Raw genomic sequence first — 13,916 nt, forward strand, 5'->3', positions numbered from 1 at the left:
TATATCTTATTTTTGTCCTAAACTATTTATACAAAAAAAGCTTAATCTAATTAATTTTGTTCTACTATATAAACACATAAACAACTATAGTTCATGGGGCTTTTCAGTGTCACGTTTGGTTGAGGTTTGAGGACCCAAATGCAGAGGTAGAGAGGCTGGGGAGATTTCTTGCAGTTTAATGGGGAAAAAAATTGTAAACAAAGGCAGGAATCCAAAAAACAACTACCGGTAATAATGTAAACCCAACCAGAACCATGGAGACATCAGGGGGAAATAATCACGAGGAGCCAGGGAGAGACGAAGTAGAATGAAAACAGCATGGAGATCCAGCAGCGACAAGGAACCAACAAAGAGTGACAGCAGAGGGAGAGCATATGTAGCTGACTGAGGCCCCGTCCACACGAATTCAAACCCTGGCCTAAATTCACGAATTTTTCACCAAACCAGCCTCTTATCCACACGAAGCCGGTGTATCGGGGTCTGTAAACGATCTTTTTTTTATTAAGCCTTCAGAGTGGGAAGATTTTGAAACGCCGTTTTCGCATTTCCATCTTTAAGCTCTAACCGCATTTTTTTTCTTACACGCATGCGTCATAGCGTCGCCTCTAAACACACATGCGCAACACAGTATCACAACAACAATGGCGCCGTACTGTGTTGAATGGTTGCTGCTCATGCTACTCACCCTGCTGTCGGGCTTACAACTGAATCTTCTTCTTCTGGAATATCTCCAGGAAGAACAGAGCAATATCGATGACATAGTTCATCACCTCAATTTGACTGAACCACAAAAATGGACCCGCAGGGCAACCATGTATAAATATTACTGCGCATGCCCAACATTTCGTTGCCTGTTTTCGCCTATTTTTGCTTTGGCACCACAGCGCCACTTACAGGCCTGGCATACATTTTGCAGCGTTTTCATGCATTCGTGTGGAAGATCACATTTATTTTACGTCTCAGTCTTTACGACAAACGTTCTGGAAAATATTAGTGTTTCGTGTTCGTTTTGACTTTGTGTGGACAGGGCCTGAGACAAAGGCAGGGTTACGAGCTGACAAGGAGCAGGTGTGAGAGGACACAACGAGGGAGCCAAAGGGAAAGGAACACACACACACAAGAGGGCAACAGAGAATAGAAAAACATGAAAACTAACATAAATCTAGAAATTACAACAAAACAGGAATTAAACCAATAAAACTAGGAAACATGGAGTAAAGTAAAGCACAACAGAAACAAGACCATGACATTCAGAGGTAAAACAACTCGTATTAAAGGTGCCTAATAAAGCAAATGCAGACTGTTTTAATTTATGTTATGTGGACATATACTGTATTTATTATATAATTGTATGTCTAAAATAAACAATCTTTAACCAAAAAAAATTACTGATTCTTTTGCAGTATCAATGAATGCAATATTGTTATTATGAACAAACACTTTACCAAGACATGATGAATTAAAGGCTCTAAATGTACATTTTCTGGTGCCAATAATATACAAATCTTGAGCAATAGTGACCCTATTACATAATGTATTCGTAAACTATGTCTTGTCTGTGCACTTTCAGCTGTTTCCTTAGATCATCACAAGATTATTTTGACTTGTAAGTCAGACTTTTCAAAGATTTGAACCCAATTCCACAACCAAGATATAAACCCCAGTCCTCCGCAGACCACTCAAAGAATTAAAACACAGCTGAAGTTAAGGAGTTTGCCCTCCAACTGGAGGGTTGTTGGTTCAATCCCTGGCTCCGGTTTTCAGTGTCTATGTTTCCTTGGGCAAGACACTTCACGTGCATTACCTACTGATGGTGGTCAAAGGGACTGGTGGAGCCATTGTACGGCAGCCTCGCTTCTGTCAGTGAGCCCCAGGGCAGCTGTGGCTACAATGTAGCTTGTCACCATCAGTGTGTGCGTAAATGGGTAAATGACTGAATGTAGTATACAGCACTTTGGTGAAATCCTCTGAATTGATAAAGCTCTATATAAATACTGGCCAAAACATACCCATGATCGCTGGATCGTACTTTAACTTTTAACATTATCCAGTGACCTAAATTAAAACATTTAGATTACCCCTGTCACTCACACTTTCATGTTAGGAAACTATTTGCCAAATTTGTCCGTTATTTATTTATTTTTTTTGCAAGATATGTAAAAATGTAGTAGCTGTCTTCCAGCCACCTTACTGGCAGCATGTAGCAATGAGTTGGAGTAGGGCAGCATTGCTCCTTTGTGCATGTTTGTTTCTCCTTCCTGTAATGTCTGTCTATATTTACCATTGTTCAAGGAAAACAGCCACATTGTCAGTGTATTACAGGAATGTTTCTTCATAGCTTTAATCTCTTGTAGAGGAGTGTAGATTAAAACAGGTCAGGGTGCGGAGCTCAGCCGGAGACCCTGAGGTCAAAGGTCAGGAGTAAGAAAGACCTTTGCATTCCATGTGACTCCCCACATACACTCACACAAAAAAAGACACACGCAGATGCTTGTAGCCACAAACATGTACAATTCACTGCCCTATTCTTACTACTCTCTATCCAGTAATGCAGTTGTTGTTCCTAAAAAACCAAAATAACTCCAAAGAAGGACATATTAAGTGCACACTATGATGAGAATCCACTATGTTGTGATTTTTATCAGCAATGTGTCCCCAGGCTGGGCTACGTAAGAACTGAAACAACATAGACTCATGAAAAAAATGATTGCTCAGACTATTAATGATGTGATATTTGGTCGGAGGTCTCTGGTGGGTTCATTATCAGCTGTGACCATTTATTTAACACATACTCTCATCAGAAAACTATGCAGACTTATTTTAAAGACCCTCAAGTCTCTGGACCTTTTCTTATTTAAATTTCTAATAATAATTTAGACAGTAATTATTCAATTACAGTCTAAATCAAACTGTGTTCTTAGGTTAGTATGCTACAGATGTTAATAAAACATTTAACTTGCAGCTGTTACAGATATGTAGTTTCACCTCATCAGACAGTGACTAAACTCAGTTTTAGGGAATCCCTGACGGCAAACATATCTCAACATGATCTTTTTTTCTGGTCTTTTATTGCAGAACTTATCCCCTACTTCTGAGAAGAAAAAAGCAGGTAAGTCCTTGCTGATTTGAAGTTTGTTGATGAAAATCTGGATTCTTCTCATATATCATGCATTTATTCCCTTCCTTAAGTTTTTCTTATGTCTGAGGTCTTATGTTATGCTGAAGTCATATTAGAAAATTCTAGAGCATTTCTCATTGATAACCTTTTTCACAACTTGAGGCCAAAGAGGACTCAGAGCAGCAGGAGATAACAATTCACAGGAGACTCTGAGACAGAGGGTAAAAGATGTAGATAAGGCACTAGACTCATCTTCTTGACCATCAAGTCTGCTGCCTTTTGACGATAAGAGCTAGACTGAATGTCGAGCCTGATGCACTTTTGAACCATTCCCTCATTCACCTTTGTCCTCATGGTTCAGTTCACCTTCACCAGAAGTTCAAAAGTATTTCAGTATTTAGAAATAGAGTTCTCAATGAGTACTTGATACTGCCTTCCGAAGGTACCAAAGGCACTCTTTTTCGCAGTTCTCATGTGTCATCATCAAAGTTTAATGTATATGACTTGGATTTTGTATGAAAAACAAAAAAGACAGAACAGAGCATGAATTTGAAATAATATTTCAAATTAATGCATTTATAAATTCAGCTTATAAAAAAGATCATGGCCAATAATCAATTTTGTAAATCCGCAACTTCCAGCAAAATAGGTGCATGTCCTTTGGGGCATGTCTTATTTCTAATGTTTGACCATTGTTCTGCAAATGACTAAGGCTTTTTCACACAGGCTGGACAACGTCTATAGCAGCAAGTTCCAAGTATTGCAGATTCCTCATTGAATGAGCTGGCTTATCAATTATCCAGTTACAGTTTTTAGTCATTGCAATAAAAACACACATTTTCTGGTAATTTCTACTTCATGTTGACTACTTCAGTGTGAGCAGCTTTCTATGAGCCTTCTGTTGTTCACACTGAGCCTGGTCCCGCTGGAGGTTTCTTCATGTTAAAAGAGAGTTTTTCCTCTCCACTGTCACTGCATGCATGCACACAGTATGAGGGACTGTGGTAGAATCAATGCTAGCTGAACTCTACTGTCACCACATGTTCATCCATTTCCCTTAGATCTTGTAGGTTTTTAATCAGTCTGAAAGGAGGATCTGATTGAATCTTCTCTGTAAAGTGCCTTTAGATGACATGTGTTGCGGATAGCTGCTATTTAAATAAACTGATTTTAAGTGAAATAATAGAGAGCAACTTATTATGTATTAAAGGCGCCTGTTTTGCTCAGACCTCTTTGATTTACATCCAAGCAACAGCTTTCATATGACTTATTGCAAATTACAAACTTCTTTGCTTTCTCTCTCTCTCTCTCTTTTTCTGTAAAATGTGCAATGCCAGCTTCAAAGGGTCACACATTCTTGGTAGTTTTTCTTCATTTAAATCAAGCAGACGCCCTGGTAGCAAGTTATGTAACAACCATCTCTCTGTGTTTATGACAGAGCCCACCACTCTGGAGCTGGAGATAGGAGTATCCTGTGTTTTTGGGGGTGGGGGGCAAAGCCTTGTGTTCATTGTGACGCTTCAAAGGCCTCTCTGTGTGTCCACCATATAAGCGCCTGGGAATGGAACATTTGTGACAGTGTTACATCACAGAACAGGCCCTGAAGGCTTCTGCCTCACTGCATGAAAGATGGCTCATTCATGGTTAATTTTACCCTCATGGACACAAACAGAGGCCTGAAAGTGGCCAACTAGAATTTTCCATGGTCATCTCTCACTATTGGAGCAGTTTAGGAACTCCCTGCTGTGCTGGTTGTATCTTAGTGAGTGGCCAGCGTGTCTCCTGCACACAATGTGACCATTGCTGCCAAACTGTTTCCTCTGTGTGCCCAGTCACAAGCTGAGCTTCACGAGGCCCCCAGAACATCAGTGGATTAGAGCAGCAAGATATGACACAAGTTAGGCTATACAGATATGATAAGGACATTCAGAGATCAAGTTTGCATGACTCCACTTCTTACTGGTGTGGTATGATTATGTCAGTTTACAGAGGGGGCGGTCTTGTTACAGTTTACTTTAGTTACTACCAAACATACACAGACTGTTGCTGTTAGCTTACAATACTAAAGTACAGTACTGACACTGGTTTGAGTAAAACTTTTTGTAAGCTTCCTAAATTTATTGCCAAGACCAAAACAAACTGCACATGATCCTGAACATGATCTTCACCGTGAAGCATTATGGCGATGGCAGCAGCATGCTGACAACATTACAAGGTCAAAATGCAGGTGGTTTGTATCACAGCATATAATTATGTGAAAATGAATCAGTCAAACACAGAACAAATTCAAAGAAGAAAAAGAGAAACTGAAGGAGTGTGTAAGATTTGATCACCATGGACACTCTCCATTCATTCTGACTAAGCTTGAGTTATTTTGAAATAAAGTTTGGCCCAAACTTTCAACCTTTAAATGCGTAAAGCTTGTGTTGGACAGATTACTTAAAATGCAACTATTTATTTTAGTTAGAATTTCATTTACTGTGAAAGCAAAGTAGTAACTAGTCACTAGGGAAGGAAACTATGCAGTCATTTATCATAATATAAAATGTTATTGATTTGAATGTCTTCCCTGACATCTGAACTTTGAATACCACAGTTCAAATTTGTTAAAATTTTTTTAATATTATTTAATTAAATAACGAACAAAGCAATGAATGAAGAGGACTACATGTGTGAAAACAGTATATACTAATCTGCATCATTTTGTTGTGTGCCATGGATCAAGTGAGTCAAGACATACAATGAAAATATATACACGCAAATATAAATATGTCTAAAATCAAACAAATGAAGCAAGATAAAGGTTTTGGAATGTCATATTATGCAAGTTACAATGCTCCAGCTAGATATGAAATAGGCATAACACTGAAAAAGAATGCCTGTACTACCGATATTTTGTTTGTCAAAAGCAACAATAAGCATTTCATATGAATTTAATAACACTGAAGTATTTTTAAATATATTTGACAATGACCCATTTGCCATTGTTAGAATTAATAACACTTTTTGAATAAATTAAGAAAAACATTTGTCCCTTTAATTTTACAGTTATGTACCACTACTCTGGCTCAGTCTTATGGATACTTATGCAAGTGACCATGTGATCACCAAATACAACAATAGGACCATAGGGAATAAATGCAGGTTTTACAGTTATGATTTGATGGATTTTGCCCCCTTGATCTGATGCCATAGTTAGAACATTTCTTGTCTCTATGGGCCCTTTAGTGGGCACTGATTTGTGTTCACTGTGTGCTTATCTTTTGAGACACCTTGTTTAGTTTGACTTCACATCCTCCAAACCAGGACGCTGACAGCTTTAGCTTTTGTGAGTGAAAATACAAAGAGGGTAAGATTGGGATGCAGGAGAACAAAGAGAGGTGCAAGGTTCACATTTTTCTCAGAAGCTCTTCTTTGAAGTCTGTCAAACAAGGTTTTATGTGTATGGTTAAGTTTTAATAGTAATTCTTCACTCATTGCTATGATTTAACATACTAGTTCACTTCATATTTCCACATCATATATTAGGCTCAAGGTTAACCCCTCATGAATGAAGACTACAATGCCTAGGAAGGACCTATCTTTTTAAAATAATATTTGCTATTAATTGCTACAGAAATAAAGAATAGAGAAAAGCAAAACACAAGCGATAAATCCAGGAGTTAAAAAGAGAGGCATTTTTAAGGACACAAAGACCAGAGAAGCAACTTTTCTTTGAGTGGATGAGTCAAAAGTCAGTCCATGGCTCTGAACGATGCATTCTAAAACTGAGAAATTAAATTCAATACAAACTTCTGGATTTTGGAAAACTAATCAAACTTAATACATAAAAAAAAAGAAAATGTATCTGTCTATAGCAACATTATCAGTTCAGTTTTTTTTTTTTTTTTTATCAAAGTGTGAATAGTAGCGCTTTATCAAGTTCAAGGACTTCAAAACTTGTCGCCGAACATTTACTGATTAGCCCATTCACAAGCTGGTGCTGGTAAGCTACACTGTAAAAGCAGCTGTCCTGTGTCAGACTAACAGAAGCAAAGCTGCCATATTGGTGCCACTGGGCCCTCAGACTATCAACAGAAGGCAAGGTGGGAAAAACATCTTGCTAAAGACAAAACATCAGAGATAGAGTGGAGGACAAACCACTTACTCTTGATCTACCGTTAAAATCAATGAAGTTGAACACAACTAACACAACCCACTGACATTTATATTTCTATGCTGTTCATTTATACCTTCCTGCAATCACTAAACATCTGGGAAAATAGCTTCCTTTTTGTCTAATAAGGTCTTAATGTAAAATTCAAAATAGCAGTCAATGCTGAGGCTTACTATCTAACCTGCATCTACCTTTTCACCGAAATGGCAAATAGCTCCAGCTATATACAAAATGCTAAAAACTGAAAGTACAGCGAGATAGCATTTTGATATTACAATACATATTTATATATATCTATTTATCTATATTTACAAACATTAAAAAGAAGCTCAACCAAGCAGATCCATATCTGGGATCCTCTTAACCCCACAATTAACATCCATTTGCAATGCCCTTACATTAAATTGTATGTATATGTTGTGTGAATTCGAAGTGAGACAGATTGATACATTTTTGCCCAAAATATTCATACTCTGCCAGCTAGAGTTACTCTGCCAACTATGGGTTACGCTAATCTTAAACATTAGGGCGATGGCAAGGAAGACATCCAACCTCAAAGATTAACAGCTTATCTTAAAGGATGAGTTGTCATAATAGCAATGGTGCAAAAAAGCTAAATTGATGAAGCCATTGCTATAATGGCTGATTTCTCTAAGGATTTTTGAGAGTGGTGTCAACAGTGTTGTTTTTGATAGCCATCTTAGTGGCATTTTAGTCATTATATGTGATAGTTGTAGTCGGCTTTAGTCTTACAAAGGTTTTAGTCTAGTTTTAGTGTTATGTTGCAAAAAATTTTAACACTTCCTGATCTACTATGAATTATGCATTACACACAGATCAATAAAATCTTTATTGCTCCAAAAAAGTGAAGAACAAAAACATTAGTCTCTCTACTTTGGCAATTTTGGCTTTATTTCTGAGAATTTGCTACTTAGTTACCACTGCTCCGGGGTCAAAGTAGATTTAAATTCAAGATTAAATTCAAGATTTTGATATAAAAAAAAACAGAGAGAACCTACATAATTGCCATGGAAATCCAGACCTGATTGGTTGAATATGCTAACTAAATGTTGAAATATTCAACGGAAACAAAGAAAAATACAAGGAAACATTTACATCATTTTTTCATATATAAAAACAAGAACTATATGAAGGAAATATTCAAAGATCTATGTACCTTTTCACCTGGGTGTTTATGTTCAGCCACAAAATGTATTAAGTAGCAAGAGCAGGCAGAGCCATACCACTGAGAAGAACCATTAGAGTGCGAAGATGCATTTCTGCACCAATGCAGCTAGAAGTGCAGAGTTTGTCAGAGGTGAGTGAGCAGTACCAGACCATTCCGGTTTATTTTCTCCGATCCTGCTCCTGCCGCCATGATGCATCTGTGGTCAGGCAGAATTTGTAACGCTGCACACCAGGTGGGCGGCAGAATCTAACAGGAAGCAGCAGCACAGCTGATGCTGCTTAGCTTGTCTTACAGATTACAGCACAATGATGCATCTTTGTCTGACCGACGACACGCTATTTTTTCTTTAGTCTTGCCTCGTCTCGTTGAGTAAAACTCAAACCTATGACAAGTCATGCTTTAGTTATCAGTTCTTGTAATCGTCATGAAAAAAAGGATCGTCAACAAAATAATTTCGTCATCTCGTCATTGATGGAAACAACACTGGGTGTCAATAGTTTCAACATGTGAACTTGTGTCATTTTTATCTGGAACAGATTTTTTCGGTGACTGTGATTTGTGGCATTATTGTGTTACAAACATTGACATCAGCTTTGCAGGATTCTATAACCACAACTTTTTGTAAGCTTCCTAAATTTATTGGCAAAACTGAAAGCAACTCTGCACATGACCCTGAACATGATCTTCACTGTGAAGCAGTATGACAATGGAAGCATTATTCTGATGTTTTTATTTTTCAGGGGGGGAATTGGGCATGACCTAAGACCAGGTCTATCTATGGTAATTTGCTTGAGTTTCCCTCAAATCTTAGGTTTTAAAAAAATAATAATGTCATGCTGCATTTTGCACATTATGCCCACTTTAATCCATGACCACTCAGATTGTGACTTACTTAATAAACCACCTAATAATCTTTGCTGCCTATTACACAGGTCATTTGCGATTGGTTCATCCTTCTTAATAACCATGCAACACAAAAATATTGAGAATTGAGGGTTAAAAATCTGTGTTGAGTTTTTTAACATTGGAGATGGTAAACAGAACACTAAATTTACATTTATTTAGTGTTTAACATGTTCTTGTTATTTGTAGTTCCGATCCAAGGCATCCTGCTTTATTTTGCCAGTCTAAATATAATCCAGTAAGAACTCAATGCTGTGCACCAGACAAAGAGTTTAAAGCTCAACCTTTTACCTTCAATTTAAACTGTGATTGGATAATGGAGGAAGAGAGATCTGAGGAAATCAAGGATCTAGCTTAAACACTTTCCCTGAGCTCCCATATAAAAAGCAAGCCCTAATATTGGGGATATGGTGGTTCCTGCTTCCAATTTTTTCCAAATGTTTTTGTCATTGTTGTTTCTTTGTTTTATTTCCCTAATATTTAACTACTGATCATGAAGGGTTAATACTTAGTTATCTCATGTTTTTATATTCTGAAGCTGCTCTGAAGTAGTGTGCTGTTTAGTCATGTATGCAGATGTACTGAGAAAAATATTCTATGTGGCTCTGAAAGTGAAACTGGAAATTGGAGTGTATGGAGCTTTGTGTCCTTTGCTTCTGATTCTATTGTTGTGTATGTTTTGAAATCATGAAATAATTGTTTCACTGTGTAAGAGTGGTATACCGCTCACCTACACTGTTTATACAGAACCCATTACTGCATGAATTTATTAATGTTAGATGAAAGATATTTGTCTTATTGCTATCTAGCAGGGGTAGCGCTTCTTACAGCAAGTAGGTCATGCGTTCTCCCTGTGCATGTGTGGGTTCGCTCCGGGTACTCCGGCTTCCTCCCACAGTCCAAGAAAAAAACAACATGACTCTTAGGATAGTTGGTGTGTGTGCATGGTATGTGTCTTTGTGTGTCTCTGTGTTTCCCTCCGCTCAACTGCAACCCTTGACAAGGAGAAAACAGGAGAAAATGGATGGATGGATGCTATCTAGCACATCTAAATGAAGTAGAGATTGTTAATTTCTATAAAGAACAATTTAACTGATAAAAATCTATATATTTAGTTTATATTTAAGCTAAATTGGGTATTGTTTGGGCTGCTCAGTGGCGCAGTGGTTAGCACTGCTGCCTTGCAGCAAGAAGGTTCTGGGTTCAATTCCTGGCCCAGGGTCTTTCTGCATGGAGTTTGCATGTTCTCCCTGGGCATGCGTGGGTTCTCTCCGGGTACTCTGGCTTCCTCCCACGGTCCAAAAACATGACTGTCAGGTTACTTGGCTTCTCTAAATTGTCCTTAGGTGTGAGTGTGTGTGTTTGTCCTGTGTGTCTCTGTGTTGCCCTGCGATGGACTGGCGACCTGTCCAGGGTGTACCCCGCCTCTCGCCCATTGACTGCTGGAGATAGGCACCAGCACCCCTCGTGACCCCAATTGGGACAAGCGTGTAAGATAATGGATGGATGGGTATTGTTTGATATAAGATTGACCATTAAATGGTGGCTATGTTCTAGCAATGAATCTGTGGTAAATGTGCTCCACCATGGCTCCGTAGGGTTTCAAGTGAAACATCAACATTAGTATGCACACTTTTGGGGAACAACATTTAAATACTCTATGAATTCCCCTAAAGGGTAAGATAAGTACTCATCTACTGAATTCAAAAGAGGTTCATACTGTCATTTGGGCTCTCAGATAAAAGTGTTGTCAATCAAGATGGGTGAGACGTTTTTAGTGCAGAAAACAAAGCCTAATGTAAGGTTATGTAAGGTTATTATTGGTTCATTGCTGTTATGTCTAAGTCACAGTTTTGCTGTCCTATGGCAGTAATGTGTGCAGCTTTCACATTGTGTGCAAGACCCATTTCATTGTAAAGCAAATCCATGAATGTTTTGCTTATCTGGTGATCAAATTCTTTGCTAAATTGATTTTAAGGCCATGCTTGAGCCTGAGTTTCCCACAGCATTTTTTTTTCTTATTGCACAAAAACAGGAGACAAATATGAAAAAAGTTTGAATGGCTTTAAGTTCTTTACTCCAATTTTGCATCTGTTTGACTAATGTTCTTACCTTTGATAATTGAAAGCACAAATTTGAAGCAGAGGTAAATAGATTTAAACATTACTTTTTTTACATATAGCTATGATGTCCTTGTGATCTGTCTTCTAAAAAAGTGCATCTTAGTAGAGATGGTGATTAAACCCCCCTTCCCCAACCCTAGATCTTGTGACTTTCCTTGTGGCTTCAAAAGAGCACATCCTCATCCCTCCAATTGGTCACATTTTCACACCACTTTTCTTCTAATTCAGAGGACAGTAAAAAAACTTATGACTTGCTTCTGTTACTTGTGACATTGCTTTCTGTCACCGTGAAGACTAACCGTTGCTGCTTAAAACATAACATTTAATACTGATAAGCAATGTGATTTTCCCCAAAAAACGTGCATCAATTTGCATCTTTAGAATTGTGTTTAAATAACCTAAGTCGAACATGTGACCGCAGTATTTTCGTGGTCAAAATGCAAATCAGTGAAACGGAAGAATTTTAGGTGAGTGTTTTTCTTTCAGCTAGGAGCCAGCTTTCTGTTTGTTAAATGTATTTGCTGTTATGGACCTCCTGCCTGTTGAATACTGAAGAACCAGTTTAAGAGGTGGGGGTCATTAGTGTGTACACAACAGTCCCTGAAAACCCTCACCCATGAAAGAGAGGGGAGGAGAGGAGTCAAGTGTCTTAGTCCACTTGACTTCCCTAATAAGCTGCAAAGAAAATAGCTCAAAGGACAGACAATGGGGGTGTGGGGGGAGCTTTACCAGTGTAATCCATGTACTATGACCAATGAATGGCACTTTTTCATTGAATTTTTTTAACCATTATAAAGTTTTAATGTTCAACTTCCCCCTTTTCAATTGAGATAATCTATGCTAAAGAAAACCATATGATTCACATTCACTTCAGCCTTTGTACTTTATAATTTCTAAGGTTTTAACTTTTTAGTAGATAAAAAATCCGACCTCTTATTCTGAAATAATACTTGTTTAGTTTTGAGCAAGAGAAATTCAAATAGATTAAGATTGCACATTAAAAGAACACAACATTATTATTTCATTTTTATTCATTTTTCCTGTTATTTTTTTCTATAATCTTCTTGCTGCTATAAACAGATATTCCCCAATGTGGGACAATAAAAGGGATTTTCTATCCTTTTTTTTATTATTATAAAATCAGAATAACAACATAGAAAGTTGCAGTTCCTTATGTGTAGTATACAGTATAGCATTTGCATAATCTTAAATCTTATCTCAGCTCTATACCTTCATCTTTGTGCTTTAGTTTATGTTTTGACATACAATTTACAGACTTTCATAATGACAATAAATACTGCTGTTTTCAGGAGACAAAGACTAGTTTGAGGTGACAGAAAGGCAACAGGAGCTCAACCACCCTTTCTACAACAAATTTATTTGGAACACTATTTATGCATAACAGGTGTAAAACCAGTTCAGAGTGCCCTTTTTTAATTAGATCATTTTAAATGGAAGTTATTGTGGGCGAGGTGGCACCTGACCTTAAGATCTCACTAAACATAGGCATAGAAAATAACCTGCATTCAGTTTTAGATTTGTCCAATGGTGGTTTGGACGATCGGAAATTACATTACAGTTGAGTAGTTAAGTTAGAAGCACATATTCTGTATATTTTTGTTGGCAAACATGCAAAAAAGTTTGCGCCTGCTGTTCCATGTATTTTAGACACACCATGATTTTCACTGGTTCAATCAGCACTGTTAAGTTTACATATTATTTTCCACGCACAAACATTTACAGTATCAAAAGCATCTAGTGCTTATGGTCAGATTAGTAGATCAGCTTGGAACATAATATCCAGCTTGCAAATGTCTTTCCCAAACACAAACCTTTATCTTACAAAAAGCATTTAGTGATTGTGATATGATGTTTTACCACAACTGTCTAGATAGTGGAAATTTTATTCCTCAATCCCTTTTTTGACCCAACGGAACAGTATAAAATAAAGTACCATTTAAGAAATGCAAATAATCTCAAACTGGTTTCTCGTACGTGGCAACAAGTTAACAATACCTTTGGTATGTCATAGAACAGAAGATTTGTCCACGATGCCTTCATTTTAATATGGACCCGAATTTACGTTTCCAATATCTTTTTGGATCACTATAACTTAAATAATTATGACAGTTCCTAAAGCAAAGAGAGGCTCCAATGTGCCACTATAAGGGAGTTTAAGTAAAGAAGTCTGTTAAACTACATTTTACTTTACTTTCAGTAATTGTTTTCACACCACTTTGCTGTGTTGTTCTTAAACTCTGGTACACACAGAGTCATAAATCTTTGGAAGTCTAGTTAGAGTTTGACAAGGTGCAGGAATGTCATCTGTGGAGCCATAGATCTGAGGGAAATGGAGAGTTCCTGGCTGAAAGCAGAGTAAGACCTAAAGCAGATCATCACATCAAAGGGTCTACCAAAATCAGGCAC

The 13,916-nt window shown here is 37.6% G+C and overlaps 1 protein-coding gene across 1 annotated transcript in view; it reads left to right on the forward strand.

Annotated features, from left to right (window-relative positions):
• Window positions 1–3,091: 3,091 nt before the first annotated feature.
• Window positions 3,092–13,916, forward strand: part of dlc1 (DLC1 Rho GTPase activating protein) — a 78,698-nt gene continuing 67,873 nt past the window's right edge. Inside the window, exon 1 of the mRNA XM_038269042.1 lies at window positions 3,092–3,109. The gene's annotated coding sequence lies outside the window, so the exon portion shown is untranslated. The remainder of the gene's footprint in view (window positions 3,110–13,916) is intronic.

Source organism: Cyprinodon tularosa, unplaced genomic scaffold (genome assembly GCF_016077235.1).
Source record: "Cyprinodon tularosa strain WSP-4 unplaced genomic scaffold, ASM1607723v1 ctg718, whole genome shotgun sequence".
In the NCBI taxonomy this organism is placed as follows: Eukaryota; Metazoa; Chordata; class Actinopteri; order Cyprinodontiformes; family Cyprinodontidae; genus Cyprinodon; species Cyprinodon tularosa.